We start from the raw sequence: 25,174 nt of genomic DNA, 5'->3' as shown, positions 1-25,174 counted from the left end.
CTCCTCCCTCAGCCTTTGCATGAGCAGGACTGAGCTGGACTGAACCCAAATGTTTTTCAAAGAAACTTAGAATAAATTTGAATGAATTTCCTAATTGATTTAATTAATTGTGGGAACAGCTTTGACATTTTTGATTGTGAGAGAAAGCAGCTGCCATATTTTTAATTAGCTGGAAAAACTCTTACTGTGTATGTCCACTTGTCGATAAAGTCAGAAAATGCAAGGTGCAAGTCAATATGAAAGTGACTGAAAAACAACAGTTTACCAGAATCAAAATAGTAAATTAGTATTCTTAACATTTACTTTGCAGTCACAACAGCTCTAGTTTGAATCATTTTATTGGAATCCAGACAGTTGACAACACGACTCCAGCAATTCTGACAAATGATCCCGTGTTGGACAGTTCAGAGATAACATGCTCGCTCCGTCTATAAATCATCTGATAAAATTAATAAATTTAGCAACTTTAAACCATTGCTGCACCTATTTTACTGTAAATCACCTAGCAACAGCAGATTGAATTATGCTCTTTCTTGGTAATAAGAATAACGTTTTTTTTTGTTTGGTTTTTTTGTTGGTTTTTTTTTACTAAGAATAACTTTTTTCTTCCACAGTTCAAGTCATGTGCAGATTGTCAGTTGCTTGGCAAAAACATAGAAAGGATCAATTTATGCCCTTTAATTACACTCAGTTTTTACTGGGATCCTAGTTTTTACTGTTCCCCTCCCCTTTTCCACTACTGTTCTGAATGAGCCCCATTGAAGCAACTGTTCTGCTGTTGTTATGTGATCTTGTTAAAAGCTCAGAAATAAATACATGGAATGAATAGTATACTTCGTTCTCGGCAGAAAAATTTGATTTTAGATCAATTGCTACTGTAGCAGACAATGCTTGTTATGCAGATTATCAGTGCTTTCATGATTGCATGAAAAAACTATACTGAAAGGTGAGATAGAAATAGAAAAGCTATTCTGGTTTCCTGGTGGGTGATATTACTGTTTGTGTTTATGTGTGTTCAGTAAATGTTTAAGGCACCAGCTTGTTCTCTGCTGGCATGTCCCTGCTTTCATTGAAATGAAAAACATTATTCTGCAGTCAATATCTAATTTTCCTGTTTTGCCAGGTAGAACAAACAGAAGACAATGCTTTGCCAACCTCGCAGTCTACCTGTTACAGAAACCAAATTCATTTTTTACTGTCTTCCTTTATCATCTGGCCGAGCCCTCTTCAGCTGGTCCCAGTGGTCTGGAGTTTTTGTAGCATGCAAATAGACAGGCAGACAGCATACAGTCATACAGGCAGAAACACATATGCATACATGCACAAACACATAAATTCCAAATCAAGACGTAACATCTCTCCTGGGCTGTTGGAATATACCTTGTCACAATAAAAACAGACATAAAATGGCTGCAACCTGCCGCTTCTCTGTCTGCCATGCTCAGAGGTGAGCATTCACAGTAGTATTCACATACGTTTGTACTGGTGTGTGTGTGTGTGCCTGTGTGTGTGTGTGTGTGTGCCTGTGTGTACACACACACATGCTTGTGAGACATGTAGGGATGAAGCGTCCATTTATAAATTATAGAGAGCAAAAGAAAATATGTATTGAGATGGAATGGATCGGTGAGGCGAGACATTAGTATTTTTGCCCTACTTTCCTTCCAGCTTGTTAAAAGTAATTGTCTGGGCAGTCTGTCACCCAGCCTGAAACGGACTGTATGCTTTGTTGCCTCCAAAGATGAGGTAACCGAGGGTAATTATTTGCCTGTTGCCTGGTGGGTTGGGCATGCTGGCAAACTTGACATGGTGTAAGCTGGTTGTAGTTGATTAGCATGCTGCTATCAGCTGGTGACATTGCAGACAAAATCTGCTATGGAGGATTGTGTTCAGTGTGGGGAGCAGGTAAAGAGGAAGTGGTTTTGGGGTGCTGGAACATACACTTTGATACCATGTGCTCCTCTGTGGTAAGATGGGCAGGCATCATTTTAGATGTTTCTCATAGCAGAAGGGTTATAATTAGTGACTGGTAGAATCATCGGCTGTACAGAAAGATGGACAGTGTGTCTCCACGTCCACAAACGAATCCTAAAAGTCCCGGATACAAGGGCTGCCAAGATGGCTGGTGACATCATTTAGAGTCTGTATCCGTGGACCCAGTCAAGACAGGGGGCTCAGCTCTCAATCATGATGTTTCTCCCCTCTTTATAACATCACAGTGGTGCAGTGGTTAGCACTGTCGCCTCATAGCGAGGGGTTCCAGGTTTGAATCCTGGTCTGGACCCTTTTGTGTGGAGTTTGCATGTTCTACCTGTGCCTGCGTGGGTTTTCTCCGGGTTCTCCGGCTTCCTCCCACAATCCCAAAAACACGCACGTTAGGTCTACATTGCCCCGAGGTGTGAGTGTGTGGTTATCTGTCTTTGTGTGTTGGCCCTGTGATTGGCTGGCGACCAGCCCAAGGTGTACCCCACCTCCCGTAGTTAGCCGGGTTGGGCTCCAGCTCCCCGCGACCCTTACAGATAAGCGGTATAGAAAATGATTGACTGAATAAATAAAAAATAAAATAATAAAATACATAAATACATCAGTGTAGTAAGAACAACCTAAAACCATTTAAGGCCATGCAGGTCATGCTGCTCTTTGCTCAGCTGAGTGCAGGAGTTAAAGGCAGGTGTAGCCTTGCAGACATGACAAGTCAGAAGGCCCAGTAGGTGGAACAGCCTGATAGCCACAGCAGAGACGAGTGACAGGACAAAACTCTATTTAACATGAACACTGGGCTTATTTTGAGACATTTTACCATGTATTTATGACTCTTCACCAAGCAATGATAAAAAAGTGGAGCTGATGATGATGTAAATATTTTGCAAGGATAGAGGAAGGACACCTTGAAACAAAGACCGAAAGGAAAAGGGGATAAGAGTATACCATATGTGTGCAAGTTGTTGACTTTGTTTGTTTGTGTGTGTGCGTGTGTTTAGGTTGTTCACATCCTGCATGCAGCAGGTGTGTGCAGTGCCTTTTGTTATCATAATCCAAACACAGTAAACAAGTATTAATGTTTTTTTCCTGGTAGAAATAAAAAAGGAATTTCTTTAGACCATGAGCCCTCACTCCCACTTCCTCTTCTCTTCTCTTTCCTTTAGTCTTTAAAGACAGATCCACAGCAGAAATAAAGCCTCTTACAGAGTCCCCTCTAGCCGTCAACTGCACTGACAGGATCAGATTTAACACCGCACTTGATTTTCTGAGCCCTCCAAGAAAGGTAAGAAATGACTGTCTAGCGTTTCTCTGCCACCTCTTTGTCTCGCTGGAGATCAAAAGTGAACTAGACAGATACTGTGTTGTTAAAAGACACATAAAGGGCTCAGTGCTGGTAGCTACTGCTGCTCCTGAGAACCACGAAGAGTGAGAACAGGGACCCGGCTTTATGTGACTCTGTCTTTCCACTTCGCCACTTCCCGGTGTTTCTCAGCTAGTGAAGTGATGATAAATAAAGTGGGCTTCCTTCATAGCATGAGACTTCCTGATTAGTCCTGTAAATAAATGGCTGCTCTTCCAAGTGTTTATCTAATAATTTTAATATCACATAATGATGCAATTGTTGCATTTTACATATAGAAAAATGTCCCCTGCCTTCACCCAAGATTTTATATATTCAGCAGTGAATTTTCACCAATATTCTGGAGTAAGTCACTACTTTCTTGATCTATAGTATAGTAAAGTAAGTGATTAGCTGATCAGTTGGAAATTTCATTTAATTTATCAAGCAAAACATCTGACTTTCACTGGTATCAGCATGCAAAATCACCTTCAGGTTTTGGAATGATGGTCACATCACTTTACACGCTGAGAATTTGTGTGTTGACACACTTTTCTGTCCATTATTCAACAGCAAAACTCAGTGACAGAAGGGCAGATTGTGACCGTTTCACATGTGGTCAGATACTGAACCGGTGACACTAATGCAGGATGTGCACCTTAAAACTGTGCTGACAGTTTAACCTGTGTGAAGCATCCACGGTTTTGAATTTGTAGTGTCTTTGAGGCAACATCCATTTTTTAAGGCATTGCATTTGGCCACAAGCTGATTGGATTTGATGGTAGGAGGGGACACAGCATGAGCTGGTTATTCTAGTTTATTTTATGAAATATTAAATGCTAAATTAAATCCAGACTTTATCTACTGCAGTGCTAAACCTGATGACTGTTTCTGCATGTTACTCAAGCTAAAATGCATAGCACTGTATGTGAGATAATAAAATGTTATGTTTTGCAATACCTGTGATTTCACATACTGTTCCCATACATCTCTGACATCATTTTGATAAGCCTCCAGTAAAAAAGAGGCAGAAATGGCAGCTATGCTTTATTCTGTGCCGTCTTCACAATTCATAGAGAGAAAAATGCTCAGTCAATCATGGTATCATGTCGGCTTGCTCAGCTCAGCCTACGATGCCTGATAAGGATCACAACCCCTCACCCCTACGCCCCAACAACAAGCTAAGGTCAAGCTAATGAGTGCTCTTACAGGCCTGAGGATAGGGGTGGAGGGGGCCATGGTGGGTGCTGATTATTGAGCTTCTTTGATGAAAACAGCCTCTGGAAAGCAGAGTTGAATGATTCAGGGAGGAGAGGGATAAAAAATGAAGATGGAAAAACCAGGGAATGACTGTCAAAGATATTAAAGGCCTCTTCTGGTCCACTGATGAAAGACTAATCATGATAAATGCTTCTTAAGTCTCGCTCATTTTGTACCGTAGACACACACACACTCATGCTCACACAGACATACAAAACCATTTTACTAACCAATACTTCTGCTATTTTAGATTAAAACTAAGCCAGGCTTAAAATATGGAAAAGAGATGAAAAAAGGAAAACCGGTTTTGAATGATGGCACCACTGGATGTTTTTATTCCACCCTTATAGATATAAATCATTTCTTATACTGCAAATCATAGATAGGCCCGTTTGAATGTAATGAAATACATGCATCAAAACAGAGGTTGCTGTGAGCACAGATCTCCATGTTATATTCTGCTAGATGTTGTTTATGCTGCAGCTTTTTCGCCTTTAACTGCACATCATGGGAAAAGGGGTTTGACTATGAATGCAAATGCAAATTATATCTGGCATACGTTGACATTTGCAGAGATTTAATCCATCTCTATTTTTATTTTAAAAGACTGAATATATAATGTTCAAGAGTAAAAATGCTGTCAAGGTGCACAAGGGCACTTGTTTTTTCATGTGTGAACCTCGCTGCATGCTCTGTAAGACTGCTGTATGGTGTCTGTTGCTTTTTGCACAGATGAACAGAGTGAATTCGTATTCCTCCAATCACTCACAGTGGATCTCAACACTGACAGCATCACAGCTCTGTGCTGCATCACAGCATAAACAAAACATAGCTTATGGCGTTTGAGTCATGAACATGGAGTCATTCTCTGCGCACACACACACACACACACATACGGAGGCTTACTGTACAGATTATGAATATACACTGAAACACACACACACACACCTTCATGCACCAGTGCTTTAGCGCATTCAGCTCAGCGAATGAGTCGGATTCTCTCCCCATCTCTCCTTGTCTCTGCTGTAGTTAATGACTTCTGCCTAATGTCTCCATAAGCTCTGTTGAGAGGAACGAATGCCAGGTAAGACTGCAGGCCACATCACATTTCTGCCTCTCGCTGCTAAACTACACGCTCTGCCTACAGTAATTATCACAACACAGAGAGGACTCAGCACCAGTGTGTCATGCGTGTCTGTGTGTGTGTGTGTGTGTGGGTGTGTGTGTGCGCACATTAGGTCTTTGGTTTGTATGTATAATCGAATGTATTTATTCAAACTCATCTCAGCATTTTGTGTGTGCGCGTGTGTGTGCAGTATTTGTGTATGTGACAGATTCAATGTCAATATGAAGGAAAGAAAAACAATCACCAGGAGGTAAGTATTAAAATCTGACACATTACTGAAAGAGGTCGTTTTCATTCTGCATCCTAAGTGTGACTCGGGAAGTTGAGGACATTAATATGTGCTGTCAAAAGAATTGATTTAAGAATTTTAACACATTATGCTGCTATTAAGCTCCCAGAGTTTACTGATTTTCCTGTTGAACATGAAAAGTACATTCTTTTCCATATTTTCTTTCTCAGTTATTGATGGCTTTCTGTGGCTGATGGGAAGTGTGATGAATGGCCAAATTCTGAACAAATAAGAAAGTCAAACAGTTTTAAACTCCAGGATGTCAATTTGACTGATGGCTCAGCAGACACGGTATTATCAGCTCAAGGCTGTTTTTCCTGGCTTTGCTGTTGTTTCAGAGCTCTTACCCAGCAAGCTGACAGCTGGCCACTGGCTGCTGTTGGGCCATTGTTTTTGCAGTGTGTCTGGTACTGTTGGCACAAGTTGGATCTTATTTGCCAACTGAGCATGTTTAGTAAGCATCAGTGCGGTCCATGAAAGAGCTCTCGGACTGGTTGTTTGGTCAAGTAAATCACAGATTTCAACCGAAGTTTGGCCCAACTCCTCCTGTCCTTTCATTTTCTGCCTTTACCTTCTACCTCGTCTTTAAACAAATGGGACAGCGCAAATGCAAAACACTGCAGAGCTTTACATTGTCGGGTTCAGCTGTCTCAGTTCACGGCCCAGTCTCCACTGCAAACCATAATCTGTTACAGTTACATGCTTCATACATATCATATCAACATTCTGCGGTGACATACTTCACATCACATGTATATGAGCTCTGGCGAAGGAGGGGAAGGTGCTGGTGTGACACCAGGACGAGCAGCATATCACTGTTTGAGACAAACCAACAAGATGTCTGGCTTTTCCTGCAACAAAAGTAGATATTTTGCCAAAGCATGATTTTATCTTAATCTAAGCAAGTTGTTAAGTTGTTTTTGTACCTTAACCTAACCCGACCTTAAGCACAGTCTTGTTACAACATAAAACTGAGAATGGAAATGTAAAGAAATGTAAACTGTCATTGTAACCCTGGTTTGCAGAGATGTACAGCTCCATTGGGTTGGTATGTTGTCATAAGCATTATGTTACTGTGAGTGACTGAGACAGGGACACACATGGTTATCTAATGCGACCAAATGTGTTGATGTCTGATAAAACCCACACACACTCTTTACTCATCAGTGCAAAGAAAGAAAACAAAGCCAGCTGTTCAGTGTCTGCGTCTTACACACCGTGTTCTGGATGACAGCAAGACACTTCAGGTGCAAAGCGTGTCTGTTTTGCTCTTGACTTCTTTTCCTGTCAGTGATGTCAAACATGAAATCAGAAAACGGAAATGTAAAGAAAGACATAAAGTTTCAACATATCCAGTACACATGAAATGTACAAATGTAATCTGTGGTTTTATCATTTGATTCATGTAAGGAGTTAAATGAGAAACCTGATGCCACTCTCACGTCTCTATGATAAACACGAGCTACTGGCAGCAGCTTGCTAACTTAACTCAGCACAGCGACTTTCAACAGGGGAAAATTGCTAGTGTGGCTCTTGAAGCAACAAAATCCATCCAACTGCCAGCACTTCTCCAGCTCACTGATATTTCATCTGTTTTTCATATCCATGTGTGGAAACTAATCCACATAAGTATCTAATCGCACGTGAAAGCACTGAATTCACTTGACATAAAATTCACAAGCAAAGAAGCAAATTTCACTTGACTTCATATGCCATATTCTCAAATTCTGCATGTAGGAATTCAAACTGTGAAAATTTCCAGTCCGCATATGACATCATTTTTTCCTTCGCATGTTGACATTTGAGATGAGATCATGTGATCGCATATGAAATTGTTACTATTCCATAACAGCAGAGCGAAAAAGCAAATAACTGTATGTTCCTTTAAGCACAGGAGTCTGGGGGTATAACAGTTGTAATCAGTTTTCAACAGAATACAAACCTTTGCTTTTCTGTAGGTCTAAATGGGGTGTGAGAGCCATTAGACAAGCACAGCCAAGGAGGAAGACGCTGTAATGTAAACAGGCGATGGACTTTCACTCTGAATTTGCTGTGTATGTATGTGTGTATCCTACTGATGTTTGCCTGTCTGCATATGACAGAGAGAAAGCAATATTTGTGTCAAATCACATTTAACCTCTCCATCCATCCATCCATCCATCTATCCATCCATCCACCCACTGATCCATAGAAAGAGAGAGCACAAAAGGGCCTGTTATCCCCACATGATTTACCACACATATTAAAACAGGAATATATTATATCTCAAATTCAATTTGAGAAGAGGGTGGTGTCAGCATTCTGTCTGTCATCTCCTGTGATGGGAAGGGACTGGGATGGATGTGAATGCCTTATCTTATTTAGCTCTGTCTGATTCTCCTGTGGCAGCGAATGTAGTCTATGAACCCTCACCACACACACACACACACACACACAGAGAGAGAGAGAGAGAGAGAGAGAGGGAGAGAGGGAGAGAGAGAAAGAGAGGCAAACACATACTTTTGGGATCCTAACCTAATCCTGGTTAACATTTGGGAAATAAGCTATCTTTACTGCAGAGTGAAAACAATTGCATGAAGTGCAGTAGAGAAATATTCCTCATCTGACAGTCCAGCACTCACATTTCAGATTTTTAAACTGTCACGGCTTACCTTCCAGTTCCTGTTAAGTCTTGGGGCTGACATGCTATCATGTTCATAAATAATAATTCATACATACTACATCATGCTGACAGCATGCACTCTGCATGAAATAGAGACCAATATATTCTATGCATATGGAGTAATTGTAAAGGGGCGATAAAAATGTTTGGGCTGATAGGAAAGCCCCTGACAGGAAAGTGCAAGTGTGTCTGTCTTGTGTGGTGGAGGACTGTAGCCACATAACGTCATAATGTATTTACATTTTCAAGGTCATTACTAGCCCCTTTACTGACATTGACTAAGATAAACAAATGTAGAGAATAGAAGCTGTTGGACTGCTTTTAGTACATCACTTCACATCTGGCCTTAGAATCTGTCTTAACATGAACCTTGTGTGACCATCTGAGATCTTATCTCACTTCCAATAAACTCACTTCAGTTTTGTTGGAAGTCAAGTGTGTTAAACGCATTACTAAGGGTTTATTCCAGTTCAGTTTTTGCCATAAGTATAAGAGGGGGAAACAAAGAAAGAGTGAGGAATGAGAAGGCCGGACAAAGTTGGGGTGAGGTGTAGCTGGGGTTCAGTTTTCATTATACAATAGATAATAAGGAGTGATTCTGCTGTCTTGCAGCTGACAGAAGGATCATTTCAGCGCTGAGAACCCAGGAGGGCAAAAAGTCCAGACAGCACAGTGATAGCCAGTTCGCCACAGGGAAGAGAATGCTGAGCACCTATTAACTACAGAGTGCAAAACTGGAATATAAGGTTGAACCATTGCCTGGAGGCAGGGGGTGTAGTTCCTGCTGGATGCTTCATATTGTTGTCAGCACTAAGTTGACTCGTAGAAATTTAGAATGGAGAACGAAGGTAGTGTAATGGGCCAATTGCACGGCACAGACAAGTGCACAGCGAGCCGAGCCAACAGGGGGTCTTGTCAGGAAATGACTTGGGCTTGGACAAGGACTTGAGCTGACTTCCTGGTGAGAAAAGGCTGGATTTGACAGATGCTGTAAATCTTCTGATTCGAGTCATGGCAAAGTGAGGTTTAAAAGGTTGCCGGTGGTCAGACTGGGATCTTCGGCACTGAGGGACAGGGGTCAGGAGAGAGCTCTAACTGAGGTTGAGGTCTTGCAGAGGCTCAAATTTTCAGCTGGGAAAAAAGAGAGTGTGCCCAAATTTTTAAAGGTGCTCAAACTGTGAAGCGAGTCCCCATTTTGATGTAGAGCCACAGATGATTTTGTCATAGTTTCCAATAAAATATGAGTGATCCACATGCACTAGAATGGACCTTAGAGAGATGGAGCAAAAAAAAGAGCTGTAGAAAAGCTGACTTAGATACCTAGAAGCTCCTCACTTTTAAGCGTTAACAGCCAAAAGAAAGGCAATCACAATCTGTACACTGGCTGACTGGAGGACTGCGTAACATGTGTCATTATGATATCAAATTGTGAGAGCAGACAAAGGGTGCTTTTATGCATAAACCACTGGGGATTTACTGAGAATACATTTCCACTTGGGCAGTATTTTGGAAGGTGATCCAGTCCTTGAAACCTGAAAGACTGAATTTAAATCTGGATTTAGGGCACAGCAATGTTTGTTTGCAATTGTTTTTCAATGATGGGCGTCTGTTTGCTGTACAAAGCTGAGGATGCATCTGTTTCTGCCAGATCTCTGTCTGTGGAGGAAAGTTTCAAGAGACTGAACTTGTTTTGACTGAGGAATATGTTTTAGAGCTTTCATCATCACTTTAGCCTGCAGGATCAAGGCACCGCTTGTGTGAAAAGTATTCCAAAACAAATGAAGAGGACGCCAGGACTGAAACGGTGTCCACTGTTTGTGTCCACTTGTTTAGGGACAGATCGGTATGGCTGCAGAAGACCAGAAGCTGTGTGATTAGCACTGTTGTCTTGATAGTCAATATTTCTTTCACTGTGAGGTCTATGTTGTCCATATTTGAAATACAAACAAGTGCTCAAATGCTCACTGCAAGTACTGTAGTGGCTTTCCATCACTGCCACAGTTCAAAACACCCTTACACAAAAGAATTATTTGAAACATGTAAATAAATGAGTTTGGATTAAAGCTAACATGTTGTTTTAGATGGTGAACTTTTCATTATCAATGCAATTCTTTAGGAAGATCATGTGATGTGCCGAACAGCTGCTAAACGGATATTAGTGCAATTCTTTAGTGCTGAATCCAATCCAATCCAATGATCTTTAAGTCTTTCAAAGGTGTTTGGTGAATGACATGTTATAATAAACATTTGAGAGATCAAAAACAATATTTACCTGAATAACAAACAACAAATCTGTTGACAAACAGAAGTGATCCCTTGGAGCCAGACTTTGCTGGCAAACTTCTTCAGCACTGCACTTCCACCATGCGTGCCAATTGCCATTCACTGAGGCGAGTCATAAGTTTGCCTAAGAGCACTCATTGATGGCTACGGTAAGGAAATGGGCTCGTATATATGCAAAAAGGTAAAGGTGTGACTAGCATGTAAATGACCAAATGCATCAGATTTTGCCCTTGTAAACACAGCAAACACAGGCGATCGCTGATAGACAAAGTCTGTGGTCAACATTGCGAGGAGGAGGAAAAGACTCGCGGCTAAGCAGGTGCTAATCACAGCTCGGCCATGTTATCTGCCCCTGATTAGAAACACTCGGAATTCATTATTGCTTGGACGACAGCAAAAATAACCCTCTGATGATGAATGTATGTGAGAATAATCGAAGTGCATTAGAGTTTGCTCAGGAGCATATGGTACGTGGCGTCGAGATATGACTCTGCATCCCACACTCATTCTGTAAGGGTAAGTTTATGATGGACCTTTGGCTGCAGCACTACTTTGAGATGATAGGATTCTTTTAATTTAAATTCAGCTTCAAGTTATGGCACTTTGGTGGACAAATTTACAATTTTAAGTTTTCTCCACTTCACTGATGCAACATGATTAGCTTAATTTTAGATCATCATAAATGTCTGTTCATTATACTCATCAGTTTATCTTCTCAAGAATTTTGATACATGACCACCCCCTCCGATGCCTTCCCTACTTTCGCTAATCTCTTTTGTAAGTGAAAAGCCTCAAATATGGCTGTGCTGTATGTAAACTTTCATTTCTTATCGCTTCCAATTCCCACTCTGACTCTTTCTTAATACTTTTTAATACCCTGCCATTTCCTAGTAGAGAGCTACATGCTGTCTCAGCAGCGGACAGACAAAAGCAGCGAGGGACATGGAGAGAGATTCAGGGGCTTAGTGTCTATGGGAGGGTGACCCTATATTGTTCCAAATGCATAAGGGACCAAAAAGAAAACCCGGGGATGAGGAGCCTTGGCTTAGCGCGTAATGCATAAAATGAATTTCTTCCACACGTCCACTCGTTTGCCACTTATTCACTCTAATTCCTCTCATCCCGCCTCCCTGCCCTCCTTCCACATCTCGCATTTGCTTCTGGTTGAACAGCTCGTAAAACTGATGTCATAGCAGGATCGTGGGCATGTGATGAATTAGAAATTGTGCAAATCTGATTGCAAGAAAAAGGGAGTCAAAAAGCAAAAGAACAAATGTATAAGTGTGTGGGCGTGTGTGAGAGAGAGAGAGTATGTGTGTGTGTGTGTGTGTGTGTGTGTGTGTGTGTGTGTGTGTGTGTGTGTGTGTGTGTGTGCAGAGTCTTTGTGTGTGACAGAAAGAGATGGTGTCCCAGGTTTTAAAGGCAGTTGCAGAACGCTGAGCGCAGTTAGCTTTTCTCTCTGTAATTGCTCCTCGCCATAAATGCTAATTTGGTGTCATGACTGCTCGACTGAGCCCCAGATGGGATTTTAAAAGTACCCAGCCTCTGTCTAATTTCATTCTGTTTAACCCGCCCATCCACAGGCTCTTTGTGCATGCGTTGTGAGCTTCAACTTAAACCATCTATTCTGTTTGTGATTTAACAGTTTGTAAATCGCCTGTGGTCCCTCTTTTTCTTTGTGTTTAAATCAATCTGTTGTTGCACTTTCAAGCCAAAATTCCCCAGAGAGTTTAATCCATCAGGGCAAAATGGGGGGAAAAAAATCAGAGCATATGAACCATGAACCACGTCAGATGTATGCATCACTGCTATAAGTTGGAGAAAATTGTTAAACACCAGTTTGTTTTCCTGTTATTGAAAAAGGTGAGAAGCACTGTGAGACTGATGGCGCGTTGCTCTACTGTCATTGAATGCCCCCAAGCAAAGCAATTTAAATTAAACATAAGCTTCAGGTGAAAAGTGAAATTGTTTCGTAGCTATCACAAGGTATTTAAGGTGTTTAAAGCAGCAACTTTACATCTGTAAAACACTGTTATTACTAGTTTAACCTTCAAACCATGAGCTGCAATATTTGCAATTCATGTTTGGAGGATTATGTGTGTATGAGCATATGTGTGGAAGTTTGTGCGTGTCAGAGGGTTATTTTGACAAAGCCGTTTTCACAGTACGTCCTCGTCTTTTTACTGTCAGTCCGATGATTACTCTGCCGGCTTTGCAAGTGCCCTCACTGTGTGGGTGCATGTGAGGGAATTTACTGGTGTATCTGGTTAAATGTGTGGGCTTACTGTGTGTGTGCGTGACGACGAATTTGCCTACATGCCCCCCTAACTTGAGCGCGCTTTTACTGGCTGGGTTCTCACATCAGGGTGCACACTGAGAGCAGCCGTAGTGTTTCACAAATGCGTGCCTTTGTAGTGTCTGAGAAGCGAAGGCTTGAAGCTTGGAATGCTCCATATGGATTAGCTTGTAAGAAACTGAATAGATAACGTGCCCCTGGCTTGTAAACATCCTCTTCTCACATCTGTTAACTCCAGAAAAGGAGTTGTTAAGAACTATATTGTAGTTGTCTCTGTCCACATGCCATCTTGTCCTCAGGATCTTATTAAACAGGCCCTCCAGATGATGGATCTGCAGCACAAAACAGATTTATGTATGCAAAATGGGCATCCTGATAAAAAATATTCTTTACTGAAATTTGATAAGCATTTTCAAACTAAAAGTGAGTAACCTGAATGTGCCTTCACACCAAAATACTGAACACAAACTGGGATGCTTCCACAGGGCATTTACACCATGTTCAGCAATACTTACAGAATATGTGGTTTACGGTAATTTGGACCAATCCAGATTACACAGTTAAATATTCTGTACATCAGCTGCTTGGCAGCAGTGACATCTGGATGGCAGAATTTGTGATGCATTGTTGAACAAAGGAAATTGGCTGCTAAACAGCATTTTAAAACAGGATCAGTTTTCAGTGTGTTGCATATTTATTTTTAATTGGGCTATGCTGATGTACAAAATAATAACAAAACCTTAATGTTCTCTTTCTTTCCCTGAAACTGACTGATCAGGTAAATCCACGTGAAAGTTGTGATCCCTATTTAATTCCACCTGTTAAATCCACCTCAGTCAGAGCAGATGAAGGGAGAGAGATAACTTCAATAAAGAATTTAAAGTCTTCAGACCTTTGGGACTCTGGATTGTGAGTAAGGGAACCAACAAAACGAGATTTATGTGCTTTTGAACAGCTTGATAGAACGTTCCACTGCAGGGCTTTCAGCACTGTCCTGTGTGTATCTAGATTGGTGTGCCTCCCACAGGACATGTGGCTAACAGCAGGACTGTGGTCAAAATGATTCATTAATGAAAGAGGTCACAGGAGGTTGACACACTGAGCTCAGTAACAGACAGTCTAGTTATTTTTGGTATCCAGCTCAATAATTGCGCTGAAAGACCTGTAAAAGAATGTCCAAATTGCTGCACTATGACACAAACAGGTTATGGCAGCTGAAAACTTTGCAGAGTTCAACATCTGTCAGAATCAAAATAAGAAAAGCACTGTTTCAGTAGAGTGAAAACTTAGGGTTCTGGAGGATTGGATAAAAATTGCCTGATGGACCGATAAACTACAATTCTTGCTGTTTGAGACAAATGTGTGAACTAGAGTGTAGAAAACAAAAGAAAAAAAACATCCATGCCACAGGTCAGGTATTATTTTTTCACACACAACCTGTTGCTGTACTGTGTCAGGGTTTCTTTCTGCAGAAAGAAATACTTCTGCTGAGACAAAAATCCTTCCGCCTCTTTCTTTTGCAGTGAGGGGCACTGGTTCATATAGCATTCTACAGGATGGGACAGCTCATTATGAATGACATCTGAGATTTCCTTTGACTCGGTTTGTTTCCCGAGTGAAGGAACTGCACTCTACGAGGGAGACTTCCCACACCAGCCGAGACCATTATCCCCGGGATCACGTATGAGGTCTGCTGGATACCACCTTATCAAGACTTGATAGTTTTCTTCTCTGCTTGCTTATTTGTCTCTCACTTTTCTCTTTTACGTCTGATACACGCAAAGCCGACACCTGTTATCTCTTGAGTGCTCTCAATGTGCCACACATGTGTTATGAGGCCGATATTGAGATCTGTGTGAAATATTTCATTATGTGAGAAAAAAAAAATAACTGGCAGGAAGAGCTTCAATAACTCTTCTCAATGTGTAACATATATTTTATGGGTTTTTTTTTTTCTTCTTCTCAGCATATGCCCAGTTATAGCCTAAGTGTAGCACTTCCTGACAGTGGCTGTGCTTCATGCAAATAATACTTGTTTATTGCATATTTTTCTACATTTGCATATTGCAATTTTTCTATCTTTCTATGTTGAGGCAGGAGTGAGGAATCAGTTTGTGTTTTTATCTTTCATCTTCCCAGTATTCTAATGGTCTTACACTTTCCTCTTGGGCAATAATGATGATGCATATCAATTTTACAGCCTTGCAGAGATGCTAGTAAATTATCCAGTAGCCTAGAAATGATAATTTTGCGTGTGAGTCTGTGGAGGGTCAATATCTTAGCAGTACGGAATGAGCAAACTGTACAATTGAACAGAGACTGAACTAATCCAGCCTCACGCAAAGTTCTTTTGAATTGAACACAAGGAAGGACTCAGTGTCTTTCTCTCTCTCTCTCTCTCCTTCTCTTGCCTCATTAGCTTGTGCACTAAAACAAACAGTTAATCTCATGTTTGAAATTGCAGTCGAGATAAGGGGAGCCCCTCTGGAAAGGACATGAGCTCCCCTTAAACCTTTAGGGGGATCCCTAAAACATTGTCCATTTTCACGTCACAGCTTATAGATTTTTGTTTTGCAGAAAAAATGAAAATATGACTGTCAAACACAATGTGACACATTTAATAGTGGTGCAAAAACAAAACTCTAAAGTAGCTGTAACTGTAAAGAATCAATAATGGTGATGGCTGGCAGGCAGACAGCTGAGCCAGCTGAGGATTTCTAGATGATCCAGTCCAAAATGTCACACTTCAGTAGCTTTCAGTAATCTTTATTGACCACATGAGAGCAAGAGAGTAATTATGCACAATGTTCATCTTGCCAAACCTCCCACATTTGATGTGTTTCTGGGAATGCTGACATGTTGATCGAAACTCTTCCACCGGGGCAAGAGGTTGGGTAAAATGTCTGACTTTTAGCATCCAAGCCTGGAGAAAGAAGCTAATTTCCAAACTCCCATTTGTTCAATATGTTTCCTGTAGTGATGAAGCGTCTGTTTGTCACAGCATTTGCTTCCATTCAGTCAGCTTGCAAACCAGCCAGTCAGTCATCCAGTCAGCATTGCAGGTCCAATAATCAAATTCTATTATATGTTTTACACCAAACTCTAGACCTGCTTCTGGTCAGTAGTCTTTGTAGAAGAGTTAACCTGTGCTGGTCCACCATCTCAAGGTGAGGGAAGTACTTTGCTTTCATACTGCATCACCATTTTCAGTAAATATCTATATTACCCTTATCATTTATTTTGTTTAGCTGATCTAGCCAGAAAATCTATCAGTACATGTGAAAATACTCCTAAAGCTGCATTTTATTTACACATCATCAGTAGCTATTGATTGAATGTAGACCTGGTACGAAGCATAATTTTTCAGCTGCCGGTACGTCACTTCAGCAGTCCGCCAGTCAGCAATGCAGGCAAAACAGTCAATCAAGGCAGCGAGTCTGCCAACCAACAGAGCTTCCCATCTGCAAGTCAGCATCTCAAATGCCCATGGAATTAGAAAACAGCCTGCCAGTGTCCCAGTCAGTCAAACATTTTCTTGCATCATTATTCTGCTATTGAATAACATCCACCAGAAACAACAAACAAAAGCGTCTGGTGCACTACCGGAGAGAAGAAGAGTGTGTATGACGTACCGAATACCTTCAGGGTAAACTCATGAAACAAGTATTGAACTGTTCAACATATGGAAACAAGTATTTGTAATGAGGCATACTGACTTACATCCCCCTGAAGTGAGTGAGTATTTTTGCGTTTCCAGCTCTATAAATATGTAAATATGTAGTAAAGCAGTCTTATTAATATGCTTTTCCAACAAGAGATAAAAGGCAGAATTAAGACAAAGTTATTCAAGTACGGGAAAAAAAAAGCACATTATTAAAGGAATAGTTTCTCATTTTGAGCTTCAGGGCGTTTGTTGGCAGAGCAGGTTAGGTGTTAGCTCCCTGTTTTTAAGTCTTTATCTCAAGCTAAGCTAATGTGCTGTTAGCTTCATATTTACCTTAAAGACATGAGAGAGGCGTGTATCTTATAATCTCAACTATTCCTTTAACAGTTTAACATCTTTGTCCAGAAAATAAACTTTGTGCTGTTCAAATGCTTCAAATCTGTAATGAGAAATCCAACACTGAATGTCTTAAGCGACTACTTATCCATTTATTTATCTGTTTCTTTTTAGCTTTGGTGATGTACTGCTCCTCCTGCCTACCTTGACCGCACATCACTAGTAACCAAGTGGTTTTTGAAGTATGAAGTTTCAGTATATCAATGGTGAGCTGAAATGTTAATTGCCAGCCACACAGTACCACCCAGCAGCTGACGACCCAATCATGACCCAGCTCAAAAGCAGTTTTTGTTAATCGAAATGGTTTTCATTAATTTGTTCAAGAACATTTTCCAACTGATGCAAAATGAGATTTTCTTTGAGTGCAATTCACATTACAAGGTCAGAGTGTAATGCATGACCACGGAGGTCGTATTCTGACAGATGCATTGCGTCTGCAGAAGAAAGAAGAGTGTGAGGAGGTGTAACATGGGAACTTAAGTGTGTGTGTGTGTGTGTGTTTGCATTTGTGAGAAAGAAAAGATAGAAGAGAGAAAAAGAAAAAGATGGAGGGCAGAGACTGTGTGTGGTGTGTTGTGCTGAGGGATAAAAGAGCTGCCCCAAGGGACTGCAAGGTACAACACACACACACACACACAGACACACTCACACAAACATGCAGACACTCTCCAGGAAGACTGCTTGTAGGTTAAATCCAGCCTCAACAGCAGCTCCTGCAGGGTAATCTATTCTGCTCTGTATCTGACATAAGAAATCTTTTTTCCTTCCTTTGTTCCTTCTTCTCTTCATTTCTTTTCTCCTGCCTGCCTGGTTGTTCCTTCACTCCTCTTCACTCCATTTGGCTCTTTGCTTTCTAACATCAGATGTACATGAAGAGAAGACTATGAAATATACAATAAACCTCAAGAAAAATAAAACACCATCAGTGTCTGAAAAACTGTTTAAATCTCCCTGACCTGTTCCATTCAAAGCCTGTAGGTGCTGCTGTGAAACTGTAATCACTCATTACCAGTAAAGCTGTGATAAACTGCTATATAACAATGCATGAATATAGCATTAAAACACAGGAATCTTGGGTGAGTTTTCATTCTTTTAACATCAACACTGTTGGGAAAGTGTGATGTTTATTTTTTTTTAGTCTTCTACAGTAAAATGTCAACAGTCAAAATGGTCTGAGAGGAACTATCAAGGATCTTGTCTCTACTTTCTAGTTTCTCCACCCAACCTCTGTCTGTCCTACAGCCTGCTTGCCTGCACTGATGGCTGCCTGATCTGCTGACTCATCTGTCTGGATTTCAAACTCCAGTTTTTGTTACCCAAACTCTCTGAAACTAATTGAAACTAAGTTGCTAAAAGTTTTGGATTTTTTTTTCTCTTTTGCACATCTTTTCCATCTTTTCTTACTAACATACTCTATATAGTCAAAAGTATTGTGACACCTGACCATCACACCGGCTTCCACTCTTCTGTGAAGGCTTTCCACAACATGTTGGAGTGTTTCTGTGGGAATTTGTGCCCATTCATGCAGTAGAGCATTTGAGAGGTCACACACTGATGTTGGACCAAAAGTCCTGGCTCATAATCTCTGTTGCAGTTCATCCCAAAGGTGTTGGATGGGGTTGAGGTCAGGGCTCTGTGTGGGCCAGTCAAGTTCTTCCACACCAAACTCATCCAACCATGTCTTTATGGAGCTTTGCTTTGTGCACTGGGGCACAGTCATGCTGGAATAGAAAAGGGCCTTCAACAAACTGTTGCCACAAAGTTGGAAGCATAGCATTGTCCAAAATGTCTTGGTGTGCTGAAGCATTAAGATTTGCCTTCAGTGGAAGTCAGGGGCTGAGCCAATCACCTGAAAAACAGCCCCATCTCAATATTTTTTATATAGTTTACCTCTTAATCCTTTTCATTCCACCTTGACCTCCAACCAGAACCAGAAACAAATTACACCAAACCAATAGCAAATTTGAATTACTTTCACCTACTGATTAAGACTAGAGACTCCCAAGGTGAGTGTACACGTTGAATAAACATCACAAGCACATATGCTAAATCCAAGTAATCCTCTGCACTTTATAATGATGTCATCACAGAGTGCTGACTTAATCTAGAGCTCTTATTTATGAAGTGGAAGAAGCAATGACCTCAGCATCCTTCTTGAACAACTGCAGATTTAACACTGAAGTATGTGTGAGTGTAGAAGAGTAGAAGACCGAGGAAAGGCATCTGCATGTTGTTGTTGTATTTTATAACACATCTGTGTAACACATCTTTTTCTTTTTCTTTTTCTTTTTTTTGAAGACTGAGCACCAATTGATTTTAGATGATTTTTGTCAAAATATATGTCTGTTCAGGCCAGTTGCCAGAATGAATTGTTAGCCATTTCTAGTTGTACAATTGTGCAAACCACATAAATGTTAGTTTGTTTTTCTCACTCACTCACTGCTTTCCTCACTGGGACATGAAGTGGTCAGTAGTGGCTAAGAAAGCAACCATTTTTCAACACCACCTCAACCAACATTTTTCATTTTCACTTTAGCGACTGTTTTGTGGCTATTTCTGTGGCACCAGAAGTGGATATAAGAATGACACATCAGGAGAGTTTCCCGCCTGTTTGTGTATGCAACAAAAGTTTGTATTTTTAAAGATTAGGAATGTTTTTCTTCCTTAACCCAACTAAACATTAAATTCCCTAAGTCTCAACTGATGCATCCAGACATGTCCTGTTGAGTCCTGTTCTCTGTGTGGTTACCTGGCCATATCAGCATTTTAAAACATATTCTGGGTTTGTAGACATGCTCAGTGCCAGCTTTTTTCCCTGAGACCAGGATGGTATGCTGTCTTAAAGTATTGTGTTATTGTGAATTTATGAGAGTGTAAGTGGCTGAGACAGGGGAACACACAGTTATTTAATGGGTGACTTGCTTGCTGAACACTAAACTAACTAAAATGTGTTGATGTCTGATAAAACACACACACTTTCTCTTTATTCATCAGTACAAACAAAGTAAACAAAGGCAGCTAAAAACCAGCTGTTCAGTGTCTGCATCTTAAGCACCTTGTTCTGAGTGACAAAGGACTTCAGGCACAAGAAGTGTCTCTCCTGCACTTGGCTTTTTTCTCTGACACTATTTTTATGATGCAGTAAAACCACATCCAGCATATTACTGATGGAATATTTTTCAGACAGAGTTGGAGTTTAGGTAAACAGTAATTTGGTGGGGATGCAGATTTATGGAGGAGAGTCAAACCCAAGTAATCAATGGCGCAGATAAGTAAGTGAAAAGTCTCCAACTCATACTTCGCGTTGCCTTGAGTTTAAAACTCAATCTGTGTGAGCGCGGACTGATCGAAGATTTAAGCCATGGCCTTGAGACATATTTTAAGAAGAGCAAAATTGTGATGTTGCTGTTCTGTCACATGTCACACATTCTCCCTGTTGCTGAAGTGGGAGGATTTCACCAACTCTTTCCTTCTTTAACCTGCTATTTTTTCCACATAAATTTGGGCAGAGGATTAGAGACCTGAGTTTGGGACCACAAGATTACCAGTTCGAATTCCTAGACCAGCTGTGAAAATGTGAACAGGGGAAGAGGAGAAGGAATTCTTTATCCCATGTAGAAAAAGTATCATTTAAAGAGTGGCCTTAGGCAGAGTACTTGACCCTCATCTTTTCCACTGAAGCTCCAGTAGTAAAAGCCTGTCTGTATTTGGACTTAGCAGCTTCTTGGTATGACTGGATGGATACACTCAGAAAACCTCCCCTCAGTCATAAAAGCATTTAAAGAGAAGGGCTTCCTGAATTTCAGCTAACGGACTCAATGACATCGGTGCATCCCATGTTCTGAAATACAATCCAAACCTGGAACCATCTGAAAATCTTTCAATTATTTTTTCTTCCAGAGGGCTACGGTTACTGGATTTAGGGAAATCAAAATGTTACTGTTATGCCACAGAGGATGGGCTTCTCCTCCCTTAAGGACTGTGAACAAGAAGAATATAACCCAGATCCAAACCAGAATAGATAGTCTCAGCAGGCTGAGCTACAAAAGGTCAGTGGTTCAGGTCCATATCCTGTGTTGTGGATCCTCCCTTTCCCCGTTCAGGCCTGAATTTAATTAAAAAACTACAAATTCACAGACCTCCTCTTGTGCACTTTTTTCTAATTTTCTTGACAGTAAATTCACCATGCAGTGACTGAGTTGTCAGGTCTGAAAGGTAAGACAAAATGTAACATGCTAATCTTATTCTCAATTCCTTACAGTAAAAAGAAAATCCCACGGGAAATGTTCACACACTCACACATAGACACACACACACACACACACAAATATCCCCAGAAAAACCCTCTCCTGAGATTTCAACACTCTATTCAGTGTGACAAAAAAGAGGAATAAGTGTCTTTTATGTTCTCATCATCCATGAAAGAGAGCACAGAAGGTAAGACAAACATGGGAATCTCAAATAGCCCTCCCTGGAGGCCATCAGCTCTGTGTCGCGAGAGGTTTCATCTGACTAGTGCATTTGAGTTGTTGATAATCCAGGCGGCAATGGAACTCATTCATTGGCAGTTACACATCACTCAAGGTTTGTAGGAGCAAAGAAATTTTGTGTAATAATCATAAACTGACAGGCAAGACAACTTTAGTATGCATTTGAGCACCACAACAACAGCGGGCTTTGTGGTGAATAAAAAGACTTACAAAATAGGCACCCTGAGACAATAATAATGTCTAAAGACTTCTCAACAGTTGTGAGCGGCTGTAAATAACTGCTGAGTTTATCTGCAGTAGGTAACAACCTCTGTTCTCAAGGCACACCCTGTGTGTCAGCATTTCAGTGCACCATCTCACCAGAAGGCAGATTGTATGGGTTTCTGTGGTTCTTCTAAAGTTGACCTCATTCACACTTTAAGATGTGAACTGCGTTGATAGATTGTATAACATCATATCTGTGCTTTCCAACAAATTTTCACATCTACAAATCAATATAAGATCATCTGTAATGTTGTGATTGCATCTGCTTGGAATAAATAAAAAGAAGCATCGCACAGAGCAGGAAAAAAAAACCCAAAAAACTGGTTCTGCCAACCCAATCACCAGAATAAATGTTGACGCCATCCTTCTTTAAAGCATAGATGTGCTAAAACTTTACATTTTATCTTTCAGAACATTTGTTACATTTCAATTTTCAGTGTTATGTTGTGAGTTGAGGTGCTCCTGTCACACAGCAAATTTTCCCAGCAACTTTAATCTCATAGGCAAAAGGCAATTTCCACTTTGTTGATTTCATCTTCTGGGACTCAGTAAAAGAACCAACATCATTTTCTCGCTCCTGCACTGAGTGAGCCTTCAGACGGTAAGTGGGAGATATTCTAAGCATATTTTAAAAAATAGATATTAAGCATGAATCAACATTTCAATCAACAACATGGGAGGAGGAGGAGGGGAGATGGAGGAGAGAAAGAGAATGCAACGATCCAACGGACAATAAAAAGAAGTATCTGGACTTTGGTTCAGATCACTTTAGATTGTCAGCAAGAGAAGGTTAACAAATAAAACAGGAGGAGAGAAGATAGACAAAACATGAGGACAAGAGGGGGTCTGCCAATAGTCCTGACCAGACCAATGAAATAGCAGCTGAGAGTCAGAGGACACTTCATTCATTAAACTGACTGATTCATTGTCAGAGTTTCTGTTGGTCTGTGTGTTCAGACAACACAGAACCCAAGAGATTGGGCAGGTAAGAGGCAAAAAGATCAATGGCATTTCAAGGGAGGAATGAAGTTGGAAAGGAGAAAGTGAAATAGATAGAGTGTGTGTGAAAGAGTGAAATGGGATGTGGAAAACACAGACGTATAAACTGATGGCTTTTAGTTAACTACACCTGTCTGCATTATTTTATCTTTTTTCTTGATTACGGGTTGTCAGTTACAACATTCTTCTCAGCTTAGAATACAATGAAAGCATAAGGTCACAACCTGATAGCATATTGACGATGTTGCTTTATTTGAGTTGAGTATAGACAATATGATATATGATATACTTTATTTTGATTTCCAGCTCTAGTTCAATCCATTACACACGTAGAAACACAGACCCGACCTCAAAACTGAGAAGAGAGTCCAGAAATCCGCCTTGTCAGCAGAAGCACACAAGCATCATTGACAATTGCAAACAGTCCTCTTCTCTAATCCTCTTCACTTCTTCTTTCCAGTATATATATTGCATTTCATAGCCCCTAAATATATTGAACCCATGAGAATATCTTTTCAAGTTTTCCTCAACCAAAGGCTTGATGAGACCCTCTCTCGCACAGCCCAGGATCTAACCACTCATCTTCATCTTGTGCATCACCCAAGTGGTGTACTTGGCCTCAAATAAAAATATTCAGTGAAACACATTGTTTTGTTTTGTTTTTTACTTAAAGAACACAGCACATATTCCTGATGACACCTACCCAAAGTTTCCTTCTCACTCTGACTCAGTTCCAACACATGTGGCCTGCAGGCAATGAAGCTACAGTATGAAATTATGCAACAGTTTATTGGTTATTTTCTAAAATTGCAGCCATCTGCAGACTTATTGACCTCTGGTGCCCTTCTGCCACTGGTGGTCTTGGCAAGCTGTTCAAGTTTCACAGAGGTTCAAAAGTTCACTACATTTTGAGTTATGGAAATGAAAATTGAATATTCAAATGGCACAGGATAGCAAAAGTGTGTTGTTGTTGTTTTCAACATTCTTATTTGCAGTGTATTTTAACAGGTATTCGGTGTTCTTACAGGTTGTCTTCAACATTTGATCAACATCAAAGTGCTCACTGGGCTGTCTTCCTGACCCTCACACATGCGGTGTATAAGCCCTCTCTCTGCGTCCGTCTAAAATAACCCATGAACACAGCACTGAAAGTTTGCCTCCATCCCTGTCTGCCAAACCCCAATTTCTGCTGGTGCCACAGGGAGCTCAGAAATGTCCTCCCCGGTGGCATGACCAGGCACCATCTGCATGATCCTGCACAGCGTCTGGCAGGGCCCACAGCAGCTCCCCCATGAACCCCTCCAGCAGTTTCTGGGAGGTCAGTCCAGTCCAGTTCTTTTTTGGTGCCCCTAGGTGACAGAGGTTGTGCTCCAACTTTGATATTGGCCTTCACAGAAATCTTCCTTAGGGCTTCCGGACACACAAGTGGAGATATTCATTTTTTGGATGACGGGCTTCCGCCACAACCCATCTATACACTTTCAACACCATATTACACTAATGTATACCTCTGTGGGTGTGAAGCCCTCAGGGCAGAGGAATAATAGGCATGATGATTAATAGCCCATAGTGCTCATTAATGGCTTCATGTGGGGAAAGAAATCACAAAGCTGCCACAGCCCTCTCTAAGAGCACAGCTGATGGCCAAGTCAACAGATATGAGTTCATGAACTCCTGGAAGAGTGCCACCCCCACACTCAAGGTCAGTTTTCATCCCCTCTTCTGGTGAGGGACATCAAACCTTAGGGAAAGATATGGTGAACAAAAAGAAATTCACCAGTTTCCCCTGGATATATGACAGAAAGTCTCTGGGTGGGGGATTAAATACAGCAAGGTAATGCCACAAGGAAAAAGCTGCCAAGTTGTTGATAATCACCACCCCGCCCATGTATTGGAGTTAAAAGTGCAGCCACATATACTTCAACACCCTGGATTCAATCACCTGTAATATGCCCTGCTTGTTCTTAGTGGCCCATTCTTCAGAGCTGAGGTATACCCAGAGTAATTTAAGCCCTGTCTCTTTCCTCTGAGGGCCATTTGCTAGCTGTGAGAGAGAAATCCCCATTCAAGCAGCATATTGCACTATGTTGTTTTTGCCCTATTTGACCATGGCAGGAAACTCT

Source organism: Scatophagus argus, chromosome 18 (assembly GCF_020382885.2).
Source record: "Scatophagus argus isolate fScaArg1 chromosome 18, fScaArg1.pri, whole genome shotgun sequence".
NCBI lineage: Eukaryota > Metazoa > Chordata > Actinopteri > Scatophagidae > Scatophagus > Scatophagus argus.
The sequence above is the reverse complement of the archived record's forward strand: the minus strand, read 5'-3'. Positions refer to the sequence as shown.